The following is a 15121-nucleotide window of genomic DNA, read 5'->3' as shown; positions in this document are numbered from 1 at the left end:
CTTGATGGTGGGCTTCTTCGGCACTGGGATGATGGTAGAGCATTTGAAGCAAGAAGGAACATAGCACATCTCTAGTGATTTATTGAAAATATGGGTGGAGATGGGGGCCAATTAGTCAGCACAGACTTTTAAGCAAGAAGGAGTTATCTTGTCTGGGCCTGGAGCTTTTCCTGGCTTTTGTCTGTGAAAAAGGTCCTGCACTTCCTTTTCTGTGATCACTAGGGGTTGTGAACCCAATGGGATGAGGTCAGTTGTAGGAGGCTTGGCTGTTCTTGGTGTGTCTGAGATGGGGGTTGTGGAGATAGGTGGGTGTAGTTTCCTTTCAAACCTGCAGTAAAACTCATTCAGGTCATCTGCCAGTTGTTGATTACCTTCAGCCTGAGAAGGAGGTTTGCCATAGCCGGTGATATTTTTAAGAGTTTTCCACATGTTTGCTGGTTTATTTGCTGAAAAATGATTCTTTAGCTTTTCAGAGTAGCTTCTTTTTGCTGCTCTGATCTCCCTTCTTAGTGTATTTCTGGCCCGATTGTACAGCATTTTATCACCTTTTCTGTAGGCTTCCTCTTTGGAATGACATAGCTGCTTAAGTTTAGGTGTGAACCAAGATTTGTTGTTACTGTATATTCACAAGTTCCTTGTAGGTACACATAGGTCTTCACAGAAGCTGATATATGATGTTACAGTATCTGTGAGTTCATCCAGGTCTGCAGAGGTATCTTCAAAAATATTCTAATCAGTGCAGTCAAAGCATGCCTGTAGCTTTAATTTTGCCTCCTCTGTCCTGGTCTTCACTGATTTAATTGTTGGTTTTGTGGTTTTAAGTCTTTGCCTGTAAGCAGGTACAAGGTGAATCATGCAATGATCAGAGTGTCCTACAGCTGCTCATTGTAAAGACCGATAAGCATCTTTTAGTGTTGTGTAGCAATGGTCTATAGTATTCTTGCTTCTGGTGGGACAATTGACATGCTGAAAGTATTTTGGTAGCTCTTTCCTTAAGTTTGCCTTCTTTTAGATCTCCCAAAATAATGGTCAGTGAATCAGGGTGTTTGGCTTCAGCCTCCATGATTTGGTCAGCTAGAGTTCGTAATGCCTTGTTTACACAGGTTTGTGATGGTACATAAATAGCAATTAGAAGAAATGAGGAAAATTCATAAAGTACAGATAAAGCTGTACTTTATCTGAATGAGACAGTAACAACCAGTGATCCTCCCTCCCTCCCCACTTCTCTTTCTTTCTCCCCTCAGTGGCCAATTTGCTCAATGACCTGGTTGTTGGAATGGAATTTGGTTGCTAAACAAGGAGTTGGTGTATATATACAAACAGCTTGTTTATTCTAACACTTGTATTAGCCCTTTTAAATTAGGTTTTTGCAGCTGATAGCCGTAAACTAAAGGCCTGTCAGAACTGGGTCTGAGACAGGGAAAAACATCCAATATAAAATCCTCTATCTTTTCCTTTTTGTATTATCCCTTAGTCTGTATGCTGATTGTTCAGGTATTCCCTGAAGTACCAAGGAACGTTTTTTTTTTCCTAGTGTAATAAATCATTTCTATGGCAGGCCGCCATTCAATTTTCTTTCCTTCTTTCACAAACTATAGACAGCTCTATCACTTTGTGTCATTCAAATATATGTTCTGCAGCAAAATGAATCTGAAAATCTAGACAAAACCACTTCCTATAAACCAATGCCTCCCGGATTTGTGTAGCAGGCTGATTGTGTTTGGTAGCCAGGCTGATGTTTAATTCTCCAAACAGGAGGAGCAACAGATACTGAACGGTTGCTTTTAAATTCTTTTAGAAAATTGCCTTAAAATATATGGCTGCAACCAGTAACATTTTATAGCATTTTTTAAGTATTTCTTAGGTTAATTTGGGAGGCTGTATTTATCTGTCATATCCATATTTCCTGCTATTTGGCTTGTTTGAATGATAACACTCTGAGACCAGAGGTGAAATCCAAATTTTTTTAATATCGGTTCTGTGGGCATGGCTTCGTGGGCATGGCGGGGAAGGATACGGCAAAATCCCCATTCCCTCCCCACTCTGGGGCCAGCCAGAGGTGGTATTTGCCGGTTCTCTGAACTGTTCAAAATTTCCACTACTGGTTCTCCAGAACCTGTCAGAACCTGCTGGATTTCACCCCTGCCTGAGACAGACAAATGCATTTCAAGATTTTAAAAAAAGGTAAAGAACACATTATTATATTCCTACTGCATAAATTGATAAATAAGGAATGCATGTAAATATGCCCCTAATTCTCATTCTCTCTCCCTCCCTCCTCCCACTTCTCTTTCTTTCTCCCTCAGTGGCCAATTTGCTCAATGACCTGGTTGTTGGAATGGAATTTGGTTGCTAAACAAGGAGTTGGTGTATATATACAAACAGCTTGTTTATTCTAACACTTGTATTAGCCCTTTTAAATTAGGTTTTTGCAGCTGATAGCCGTAAACTAAAGGCCTGTCAGAACTGGGTCTGAGACAGGGAAAAACATCCAATATAAAATCCTCTATCTTTTCCTTTTTGTATTATCCCTTAGTCTGTATGCTGATTGTTCAGGTATTCCCTGAAGTACCAAGGAACGTTTTTTTTTTCCTAGTGTAATAAATCATTTCTATGGCAGGCCGCCATTCAATTTTCTTTCCTTCTTTCACAAACTATAGACAGCTCTATCACTTTGTGTCATTCAAATATATGTTCTGCAGCAAAATGAATCTGAAAATCTAGACAAAACCACTTCCTATAAACCAATGCCTCCCGGATTTGTGTAGCAGGCTGATTGTGTTTGGTAGCCAGGCTGATGTTTAATTCTCCAAACAGGAGGAGCAACAGATACTGAACGGTTGCTTTTAAATTCTTTTAGAAAATTGCCTTAAAATATATGGCTGCAACCAGTAACATTTTATAGCATTTTTTAAGTATTTCTTAGGTTAATTTGGGAGGCTGTATTTATCTGTCATATCCATATTTCCTGCTATTTGGCTTGTTTGAATGATAACACTCTGAGACCAGAGGTGAAATCCAAATTTTTTTAATATCGGTTCTGTGGGCATGGCTTCGTGGGCATGGCGGGGAAGGATACGGCAAAATCCCCATTCCCTCCCCACTCTGGGGCCAGCCAGAGGTGGTATTTGCCGGTTCTCTGAACTGTTCAAAATTTCCACTACTGGTTCTCCAGAACCTGTCAGAACCTGCTGGATTTCACCCCTGCCTGAGACAGACAAATGCATTTCAAGATTTTAAAAAAAGGTAAAGAACACATTATTATATTCCTACTGCATAAATTGATAAATAAGGAATGCATGTAAATATGCCCCTAATTCTCATTCTCTCTCCCTCCCTCCCTCCCTATATGTTTGTGTGTGTGTGTCTAGGACAGTGGCAATCATAGTTCTGTTTAAGTTTTTTTACTGATACCCTATAACCACTGTTGTAGTTAGTGCAGATTCAGGAGACAAGAAGAAAAGATTGAGTTAAGGTGACAATCATCTCAGAGAATTCTTCTGTCTGCAGATTGTCCTAGATAAAATGCAATTTATATAGAAAACTTGAGGACCTGTAGTTTTGAGCCACTGGCTGAAACATATGACTTCCAAAGTTGCAACCCAATTAGTTGAATGCAGAAGAGAGGGAGGGAGAGGGAGGGAGGGAGGGAGAGGGAGGGAGGGAGGGAGAGAGAGAGAGAAAAAGAGAATCTTTGAATAGAGCATAGAGACACAATATCTACAAGATTCTTTTTTAGATGTCCTTACTGTACATAAATTATTAGTATCCAATATAAAAAAGAAAATACAGAATATCTAAAATTTACAGACTTCTCATAGTGTACCGAAAGAGAAAGAATGTTTTTTTTAGATTTTATCATAGTAGATATTTGAATGTAGAATAAAAACTTTCTAATATTTATAAAGAAAAAAAGGGAGAAAAGAAAGAAGATCAAAGACAAAAATGCAGAAATCATTTTGTTGAAGCCCAATTATATGGGGTTAAGACTATCCTTAAATTAAATTTGTTGATGCTTCACTGCCCATACAAAGTCTGCTCATCTGAAATGCTCTTCCTTTCAAAATGCAGCAGTTTCCATATGTACTTTATTGTTCTTGTGATACTGTCCAAATGCATTGTTACTAATCTAATCTAATGTAATCTAATCTAATCTAATCATCTATATTTTTCCTGTAGATGGTATAAATGATAATATTCTTATCAATACCACTTTATAATGCATTGGTAAGACCACATTTGGAATACTGCATCCAGTTACGGTCACCATGGTATAAAAAAGATGTTGAGACTCTAGAAAGAGTACAGAGAAGAGCAACAAAAATGATGAGGGGGGACAGGAGGCTAAAACATATAAGGAATGGTTTGCTGAAATTGGGTATGTCTGGTTTAATGAAAAGAAGGACTTGGGGTAACAGGATAGCAGTTTTCCAACATCTAAGGAGTTGCCACAAAAAAGAGATAGTCAACCTATTCTCCAAAACACCTGAAGACAGGACAAGAAGCAGTGGATGGAAACTTATCAAGGAGAGAAGCAACCTAGAACTAAGGAGAAATTTCCTGAGTGTTAGAACAATTACCCAGTGGAACAACTTGCCTCTAGAAATTGTGGGTGCTCCCACACTGGAAGTTTTTAAGAAGAGATTGGACAACCATTTGTCTGAAATGATATAGGGTGATAATGGTGAACCTATGGCACAAAGAGTCCTCTCTGTGGGAACACGCGCTGTTGCCCCAGCTCAGCCAGCTGGTCATCGGGTTTCTGCTGCTATGGAGTGCACGCACGCACGCGCGCCTTCCAATTTGGCGACTCTGTGCCTAAAAGGTTTGCCATCACTGATATAGGGTTCCCTGCCCGAGCAGAGGGTTGGACTACAAGATCTCCAAGGTCTCTTCCAACTCTGTTATTCTGTTATATCTACACAGGTCCTTTTGGAAGTTTTGTTATATCTACACAGGTCCTTTTGGAAGTTTTGCACTACAAATTATGCATAGATTCATTGCAAATGTGACAAAGTAAGAGGCAGAAGTGTTCGGTTTTAGAATAGAATAGAATAGAATAGAATAGAATAGAATAGAATAGAATAGAATAGAATAGAATAGAATAGAATTTTTTATTGGCCAAGTGTGATTGGACACACAAGGAAATTGCCCTGGTGCATATGCTCTCAGTGTACATAAAAGAAAAGATACCTTCATCAAGGTACAACACTTACAGCACTTAATGATAGTCATAGGGTACAAATTTAACACTTAATGTTACAACACTTAATGATAGTCACTGGCTACAATTAAGCAATCAGGAAACAATCAATTACAGTATAAATTGTAAGGATATAAGCAACAAAGTTACAGTAATAAGTGGAAGGAGATGGGTGATGAGAACGATGAGAAGATTAATAGTAGTGCAGATTTAGTAAACAGTTTGACAGTGTTGAGGGAATTATTTGTTTAGCAGAGTGATGGCATTTGGGAAAAAACTGTTCTTGTGTCTAGTTGTTCTGGTGTGCAGTGCTCTATAGCGTCGTTTTGAGGGTAGGAGTTGAAACAGTTTATGTCCAGGATCTATAAATATTTTCACAGCCCTCTTTTTGACCCATGCAGTATACAGGTCCTCAATAGAAGGCAGGTTGGTAGCAATTGTTTTTTTCTGCTATTCTAATTATCCTCTGAAGTCTGTGTCTGTTTTGTTGGGTTGCAGAACCAAACCAGACAGTTATAGAGGTGCAGATGACAGACTCAATAATTCCTATGTAGAACTAGATTAGCAGCTCCTTGGACAGTTTGAGTTGGCACAGAAAGAACATTCTTTGTTGTCCTTTTTTGATGACGTTTTTGATGTTAGCTGTCCATTTTAGATCTTGCAATATGAAGGTCTCTATTGTTGATACGGTGTTGTCTAGTATTGTGAGAGGTGGAAGTATGGAAGGGTTTCTCCTAAAGTCTATCACCATTTCTACGGTTTTGAGTGTATTCAGTTCCAGATTATTCCAGTCCCACCACGAGGCTAGTTGTTCAACCTCCCGTCTGTATGTGGAGTCATCATTGTATCGAATGAGACCGATCACTGTTGTGTCATCTGCAAACTTCAGTAGTTTAACAGATGGATCTGAAAGATGTATAATGAAAGCAGATAATGGCTTGGGGCTTTCTTCTAGTAACTGAGTTAAAGTTTCGCCAGACCACTGCATCACGTCTTGTTACTGCTACTGTTGAAAACTTGAGTGGTAATTTGTTTTTGGTTGGACTTCTTTTTTTTCCGCAGAGAGAAAGGCATCCCATTTTGCTCTCCAGAATGACAGAAATCAAATAGAGTTGTCCAGATGTAGACAGTTTGAAGGATATGGCATAATCCATGGATAATTTCAGCACATTAAAGTGGCAATTAAAAAGCCTGCTTGACAACTCAAATGGGACAAATTGCAATGGTCTGGTTGATTCCACCCCTACCGCTTTTTATGAACAGCAGACAGCAGTCTCTCATTAGCAGGTGGCATGATGTCTGATATAGCCAGGCGGATCCGTAAGAAGGCTTTCATTTCTTCCTTGGAAAATAAATAAAAAAAAACAACTTTGATTTTTGCACAACAGAAGAAATGTTATGCTCCATGTGAACTTCAGGGCTTACCTTTATAGCCCATCTAAAGAAAACCTTACATTGCGCACCATGTTTTGCCTGAGATTTACCTAAAGTAACATTTTTCTAATAATAATTTAATTATAGAATAGAATAGAATAGAATAGAATAGAATAGAATAGAATAGAATAGAATAGAATAGAATTTTACTGGCCAAGTGTGATTGGACACACAAGGAATTTGTCTTGGTGCATATGCTCTCAGTGTACATAAAAGAAAAGATACGTTCATCAAGGTACAACATTTACAACACAATTGATGGTCAATATATCAATATAAATCATAAGGATTGCCAGCAACAAGTTATAGTCATACAGTCATAAGTGGAAAGAGATTGGTGATGGGAACTATGAAACGATTAATAGTAGTGCAGATTCAGTAAATAGTTTGACAGTGTTGAGGGAATTATTTGTTTAGCAGAGTGATGGCCTTCGGGAAAAAACTGTTCTTGTGTCTAGTTGTTCTGGTGTGCAGTGCTCTATAGCGTCGTTTTGAGGGTAGGAGTTGAAACAGTTTATGTCCAGGATGCGAGGGATCTGCAAATAATTAAAATAATAATAATTTGCAGGTGACTTATTTATTTTATTATTAATTTATTTTATTTATTTGTTGAGTATGTACTAGATAATATATATATATATATATATATATATATATATATTAGTATAAGCATGAATTGAATGCATAAAAAGGAATACAATGAAAGGGAACATTAGGACAGGGACAGTAGGCATGCTGGTGCTCTTATGCACGCTCTTCATGGCCAAATGCTCTCATATAAACCAACCTTCATTGTGTAACCATTTGCTTGAAAAGCCTACATTTAAACTGTGACCACTTCTGTATTTAGAGTTTGTGGACTTTAAATCTGCTTTCGGTTCAGTCTTGAGCCTGCTGTGAAATAGCCTGCACTACCATTGTTACATAAACTTCCAAAGAACTGCATCAAAGTTTGATATGATGTAGAAGATCACTACATGAAGGAAATGCTGGCTGAGACAGGTGTTAGACAGAGCTGTGTCTTAGCACCATTATTGTTTACTTAATTTATAAACAACCCAGCCTTGTCTCTGGGTAAGCTGACTCACCATCCTCCATGTAAGCACATCATATCCTTATGTGCATGATGTGATTACATTGCCATAAACTCGAGGATTGGAAATATGTTTTATGCTCTCTTGTCATGTTTTGCAAAAATAAAGATTTAAAAATAAATCTAAAAAGTATGCCAGTATCTCTATGGGCATGAATTTTATCAGGCAGCTGGGGAACACATTCAGACTATCTATTCCAGAATATTGAAAAGTCAACGCTGGTGATTCAAACCTTTTAGTGATCCAGAAAAAAGTACTGGTGGCAATTAAATTATTTATAGCCAAAGCTTAAATGCAAATACTTAATGGAGCTTGGATAGGGCTTCTTACTAACATGGAATTCTTGCAATCAAGATTTTGGAGGAGCATACAATATGCATATAGTATATCCCAAATGTAGTTCTCTTTCAAGAAGCAAGTGTAATCGAAGTAGAACTATTTTAAACTATTGATTTAAATTACTTTTTTTCCTACTGGTTTGTTTTTCTTAACTGTAACAAATTAATTTCTTTATTAAATGTAATGTTCAATTCTGCAAAAGCTGGACCGATAAAATACTCACAAGTCGCTTTGTTATCTGTGGCTGTGATCAGACCAAATTAAAGCTAAGGCAGAGAGCTTTATAGTGAAGAGGGACACGAAGTACTGGTAGATCTCCTAGGACGAATTTATTTCAGTGGTCAGCCTGCTAGCTTTATTGCAACTAGATATTTAAGTCAAATTGAATTTTCAAAATTCAGGAAAGCTGTGTCATTAATATGTTTTAAAGCGTTACCAACAGCTACTGAATAGAGATATAAGTCTCATATGAAGAATTGGCTTACCAGTGTGAGTTGAGGCCTATGAACTATGAACCACAGCCCATTTTTTCTTATACTGTATTTTTAAGGCATCTATGTATGATATATATCTCAATTAATGGCTAAGTTTCCAAGGTATTCAGATTTTTTTCAATTTTTAATATCTACAGCCCAATCAAGATAATGAAATCTGCTTAAGTTTTTCTAAATATTGTTATATTGCCTATAGCATCAGAACTGAGATAACTGCTTAGTATTAATATTTTTACTGTGCCTTATAATTTTAGAAATTTAACCACTTATGCATCGTTATACTCTTCATCTATGACCACAGTGATAAACTAGAAGAAATCTAAAGACATTTTAATGAAAAAAGGCCTCCTATGTCACAAATATGTAGCATGAAATGAGTCTTTCAGTTTGATCTCAACATTTTAAAAATGTAACTTAACTTCTTAGTACTGAGCCAATTGGTCATCATTAGATATGTTCACTGACTTGAGTAACTTATAAAAAAAAATGCGGGAGATGGATGGATGGATAAAGATGATAGATAGATAGATAGATAGATAGATAGATAGATAGATAGATAGATAGATAGATAGATAGATAGACAGACAGACAGACAGACAGACAGACAGACAGACAGACAGACAGAAGACAGATAGATGGTATATAGAAGCTGATCATCCCCTCACCAATTTGATAATTTGATCATTCTAAATAATTGCGGCACACTAGTAATCTTATTTGCCATTACCTCCTCCAAGAAGGTTATCATATATCTCATCTGCACCACTTAAAATATGTGAGATGCATCTTGACATTTGTGGGATAAAACTGGAAAGGCTCTTAAAGTAAATATATAGGGAATATAAGAATTACTTATTTTAACCATCATTACCATTTTAAAAAAATCATAGCTTGCTTTTTACTGTTACTTTTTTTTTTTAACAGAATGTATCTCATAGTACAAGTTAAAATTAAAAGAATGCTAGCCATTAGTTTTACATGTGAAAATCATACTTATACTGAAAACAGTTTCCTGTTTGTCTGGTGAACATTAATTTTATCCATGTGAGTCCTTGGGCGTAGCCAAAAGGGCACAAATTAACTCTGTCCTCACAGTGTCTAAACAAGCAGAGTGAATACATTATTTTTTTTCTTCTGGCTTTATTGCAAATGTCTAAGAGGGAACAAAGCTTGCAGGCACAGTTCTAGGGTGAGGTGGATAGTTTCCATTGCCTTGAGAATTCCCTCAACTTTGGTTTTGCTGCAGAAATAATGGAAACCGATTGAAAGAGATTTTTCAGGAATTCCCAGGGTTCTAGAATTGTCAAGACCAAAGGTATTGATTGTGCTTCCTCCCATGTTTAAAACCTCCAAAAGGCCAAAAAAAAAAAGAAAAAGTGAGAGGTAAAAATTTGGGCCACCCACCATTCTAATGGTTCCAAAAGATCTGCAAGTGCATGTCATACTGTAAGTTGGGTTACAGTTTTTAACCCCTTTGCTCTAAATAATTAGAAGCATTCAGGAATCTCTGTGCAAGTAGAGTTTAGATTGTGTAAAACAGGGTTCACCAACCTTTTGGACCTCAGAGACCACTAAATTCATAATTTTAAATCCCGTGGACCACTAATATGATCTGCCTAATGACCAGCTGGGTGGGTGTGGCTAGGTGGTCATGTGACTGGGTGGGTATGGCCAACTCAATGTCACTCATCTTGAGGAGTGTCTCGCGGCCTCTACTCACCCCTCCCCTCCCAGCCCCTCCTTACCTGCCCGCCTGGGCTCCTTAGGGCCCCAATAGGAAGCTGTTGTTGGAGCTAAGCAGCCACCATGAGAAAGAATTGGCAAAACAGCTGCTCAGTTCAAATTGATCTGACCAAGAAGGAGGCTCAGCAGAAGTATCTCACTGAGGACTACGAGCATAGGATTTCCAAGCAGAGGGAAGACCTGGGGGAGTGCAAGGCCAGGTACTGGCCCCAGAGGCTCAGCGGGCTGAGATGGTCAGCCAGTTCCAGGCTATGATGCAGTCTCACTTGAACAAGGCCCTCTGGCTCTTCGCCACCAGCAGCGGCCCTTCCCTCCAGCCTTCATCCAAAGCCTTGCACCAGGAGGCTGAAGCAGACCCCAAGTCAGAATTTCTGACTCCCTCTGACCCACAAAAAAAGACCCTGAAGGGGGAGACTCTCTGCATTAATACAAGCGTTCACTGCATGTACCCAGCCCAGGGGCCATAGATTGAGGACCCCTGATTTTGTGCAATATAAAAAAATGCAAATTTTTCTGTGGACCACCAAAATTTTCTCGCAGACCACCAGTGGTCCACGGACCATCTGTTGGTGACCACTGGTGTAAAAGATCCAGTGCAAATCCAAATCTGCGTATCCAAATCTGCGTATCTGCAAATCCAGATCTGCATATCTGTGGAAGTCCCATTTGCACTTTCCTTTGAACAACAGCGACAGAATCATGATCAAAGAGCTTAGTACTATGCCAAGAAATAGACCAGATAGTTATTTGTGTGTTCTGACATAGGTGCAACTTACTTGTGGTGAATGGTAACATATTCACCACAAGCTGAGAAGCCCATATGCTGGACTGGGTTGATAACAATGAATGTGACAGCACCCTTTCCCTCAGGCTCAACAACTGGAATATAAATAGGTGCTGCCTCTGCAGAAATGCCACATGTCTACGATGACCATTAGCCAATCAGAAATCAATTTGTAAAATCCACTGTTAACAATCCTCTACTTTGATGGTCTCAATTATTGAGTCTGTCATTTGCACCTCTATAACTGTCTGGTTCGGTTCTGCAACCCAACAAGAAAAATGCAGACTTCAGAGGATAATTAGAACTGCAGAAAAAATAATTGCTACCAACCTGCCTTCCATTGAGGACCTGTATACTGCACGAATCAAGAAGAGGGCCGTGAAAATATTTACAGATCCCTCGCATCCTGGACATAAACTGTTTCAACTCCTACCCTCAAAACGACGCTATAGAGCACTGCACACCAGAACAACTAGACACAAGAACAGTTTTTTCCCGAAGGCCATCACTCTGCTAAACAAATAATTCCATCAACACTGTCAAACTATGTACTGAATCTGCACTACTATTAATCGTCTCATAGTTCCCATCACCAATCTCTTTCCACTTATGACTGTATGACTATAACTTGTTGCTGGCAATCCTTATGATTTATATTGATATATTGACCATCAATTGTGTTGTAAATGTCGTACCTTGATGAAGGTATCTTTTCTTTTATGTACACTGAGAGCATATGCACCAAGACAAATTCCTTGTGTGTCCAATCACACTTGGCCAATAAAAAATTGTATTCTATTCTATTCTATTCTCAAGGAGATAAGTATCTTATAATTGTCTGTCATGTTACTCTCTGCCAAATATCTCTTCCCTTTTTGTGTTCAAGAGACAGTTCCCTCTATCTCAAATTATCCCTTCCTTGGGCTTCCATTATTCTACCTATGAACTTATTCTATAGGTCCCCTAATGCCTCCTGGATGATACCTCACCTTTCCTTAAGCACATATCCTTACCATAAGGCTTTAATCTTATTCCCAACACAGAGTTTACCCCACCTAATTTCATATTTAGCTAATCCAGTTTTAAAGTGATGTTTCCCATTTTTTTCCTGACATGAGCCTTTCTATGTACCGTATTTTTTGGAGTATAAGACACTCTGGACTATAAGACACACCTACTTTTTTTGGTGAGGAAAACAAGAAAAAGAAATCTGCTTCTGCCTCCCAGCAATTTTGCCTCCTTGCAGCAAACAGCAAATACCTGGCTTTACTTTCATTTTCGTTTTCAGCATAGCTTGATTAACACAAGAAAAAAAAAATCTGCTCCCAGCAATTTACTTCCGCAGCAAGCAGCAGAGCCCCTCCCACACACAAAACAGCTGAGAGTTGGGAGGCCGATCCAAGGGATAATGAACGTGTTAATTAGGCTGTGCTGAAGCTGAAATGGGCTGTTTCTTCTTGCTGCTTGCTGCAAGGAGGTAAATTGCTAGGAAGCAGAGGCCAAAGGGTGCAGGGCAGTGGGTGGGCAGGGCTACATTTGGTATATAAGACACATCTAAATTTTCAACCCCTTTTAGGGGGGAAAAAGGTGCGTCTTATACTCTGAAAAATATGGTATATGATTTCTTGTACTCCAGGAACAAAGAGGTGATCATACAGTGAGGAACTGGGATCTATTGGCCACTTCCTACTGCAGTGTCTGCACTTCTTTCTCTCTAGTTGTGAGGCACTGCCCTTCATAATAGTTTTGCTCTGTGCTGCTGAAGTGACATTACACCTGCAGGCATGAGTCCGGTGCTTTCTTAACCCATGTTCCCCATTCTTGTGAAAAACACCAAGCCTATCTTTAATAATAGGAATGGAGAAGCAACACCATCAAGATCACGATGAAGATTGACAACAAGACAACTTGCAAAGTGGCACAGGACATCTATTCAGCTTTAAATATGTGTTAAACTGTCAGTAAGGCTATAATAACTTCTGGAGGAAGGAGAGTGCCAGGTGCCTGATTTGCAGACTTCTGTCATCAAATCCTGCAATACTACAGGGCTAAGGAGAATGACTGGAGATTATAGTTCCAGCCTAGTAGGCAGGATTGGGAATGAAATGGACAGGTAGAGACAACCACCAATTTCTTCCCGTGTCACATTGTTTATCGGTCTGCGCCACTTCGGAGTCTGGAGACCGAACATTCAAGCAGCTGAATGGATGAGTTTTGAATGTTTTCTAATTATTCTAATCCTCCGTTTTAGCTCAGAGGTATTTTAGCACTGCTACAGCAGAGGATCTTCTCCCTATATGTTTGCATATGCATCTTCTGCTGCAACATTTCATACTGTCTGATTTGCCCATTTGAACTATCCCCATGCCTCTGCCAACATTTTCTGCATCCTTGAAATTACAGAATTACATTCCCTCCATTTTTACCTCTTCCAATAAGATTTAAGCAACCCGTCAAAACTTGGCCAGTCTCATCTGGAGGATTTTCTCACATGTCTCCCTTGGATGACTCTTCCGACTCTTCCTCGGAGGCCAGCTCGAGGGAGAATGGGCTCATTCCTGGCACATCAGGAATGGAGTTAATTACTGACCCTGAATAGCCAGCAGAAAGAGAATTGCAGGCTTTGGCTGGGAACAGCTTGCAGGCCAGTGAAGAGGAGGTGGAGGAGCTGCCTTCTATGGTGGATCTCAGAGCACACAGGGCAGAGAAACGGAAGTCTGCCAGATTGCTTGGGAGAAGGCCCCGCCCCTCTTGATGGGCTGCACCGGGAAGCTATTTAGCATGGCAGGCAAAGGGAGGAGTTGCTGGGAACAACGTGAATGGCTTGTGGCCATCTGTTTGTTTGTGTTTCCTGCTTGACTTTTTTTATTTTTTTATTTATTTATCAAACTTCTATACCGCCCTTCTCCCAAAGGACTCAGGGCGGTGTACAGCCTCCATTTAAAACAATTAATATACATATTAAAATAACAATTAAAAAACTTATTCAATAAAAGGCCAAATTAAAACCGTCGATTGACCATAAAAATACCCAATAAAATTACCATTAAAAGTTTAAAATTTAAATTTAAAATTTAAAAATCAGGCCAGTCCCGCTTGTATAAATAAATAAGTTTTCAGTTCCCGGCGGAAGGTCCGAAGGTCAGGCAATTGGCGTAAACTGGGGAGAAGTTCGTTCCAGAGAGTAGGTGCTCCCACAGAGAAGGACCTTCCCCTGGGGGCCGCCAGCCGACATTGCTTGGCGGACGGCACCCTGAGAAGACCCTCTCTGTGAGAGCGTACGGGTCGGTGGGAGGCATGTGGAAACAGCAGGCGGTCCCGTAAGTACCCGGGCCCTAAGCCATGGAGCGCTTTGAAGGTGGTAACCAAAACCTTGAAGCGCACCCGGAAGACCACAGGTAGCCAGTGCAGACTGCGCAGGAGTGGTGTTACCCGGGAGCAACGCGGTGCTCCCTCAATCACCCGCGCAGCTGCATTCTGGACTAACTGCAGTCTCCGGGTACACTTCAGGGGTAGCCCCATGTAGAGAGCATTGCAATAATCCAGTCGAGAAGTGACGAGAGCGTGAGTGACCGTGCATAAGGCATCCCGGTCAAGAAAGGGGCGCAACTGTGACTCTGAGACTCTGAACTTCTGAGACTCTGAGACTCTGAGACTCTGAACTTCTATAACCAGTGAGCATTAGCTTTCAGAGGTTGTGCTTTCAGTTTTTGCCTGGGAGCTTTATGTTTGTTTTATTGGACTTGCTTGTTTGGACAGCTTGCTATTTGTTTTATGGACTAATTGGCCCATGCCTGGGGGATTAATCTGGTTTTCATGTGGCTGGCTTTATTTGGGATAGTTCTAAAGCCGGGTGAAGAGAACTGTTGGGGAATTCCAACAAAACTCTCCACAAACCACACTTACATGTATGTTGTATGTGTGAGTGAGTATGGCAGCACATTTTGGAAAGTACTCTTTATTATGAAAACCATACCTTTGTATTCATTTTTGAAGTCTTCATTTTTTCCTGCCTTCAGGGCCTGCTTTG

This window comes from Ahaetulla prasina, chromosome 1, assembly GCF_028640845.1.
Source record: "Ahaetulla prasina isolate Xishuangbanna chromosome 1, ASM2864084v1, whole genome shotgun sequence".
Classification (NCBI taxonomy): Eukaryota; Metazoa; Chordata; class Lepidosauria; order Squamata; family Colubridae; genus Ahaetulla; species Ahaetulla prasina.
Note: the sequence above shows the minus strand (reverse complement) of the source record.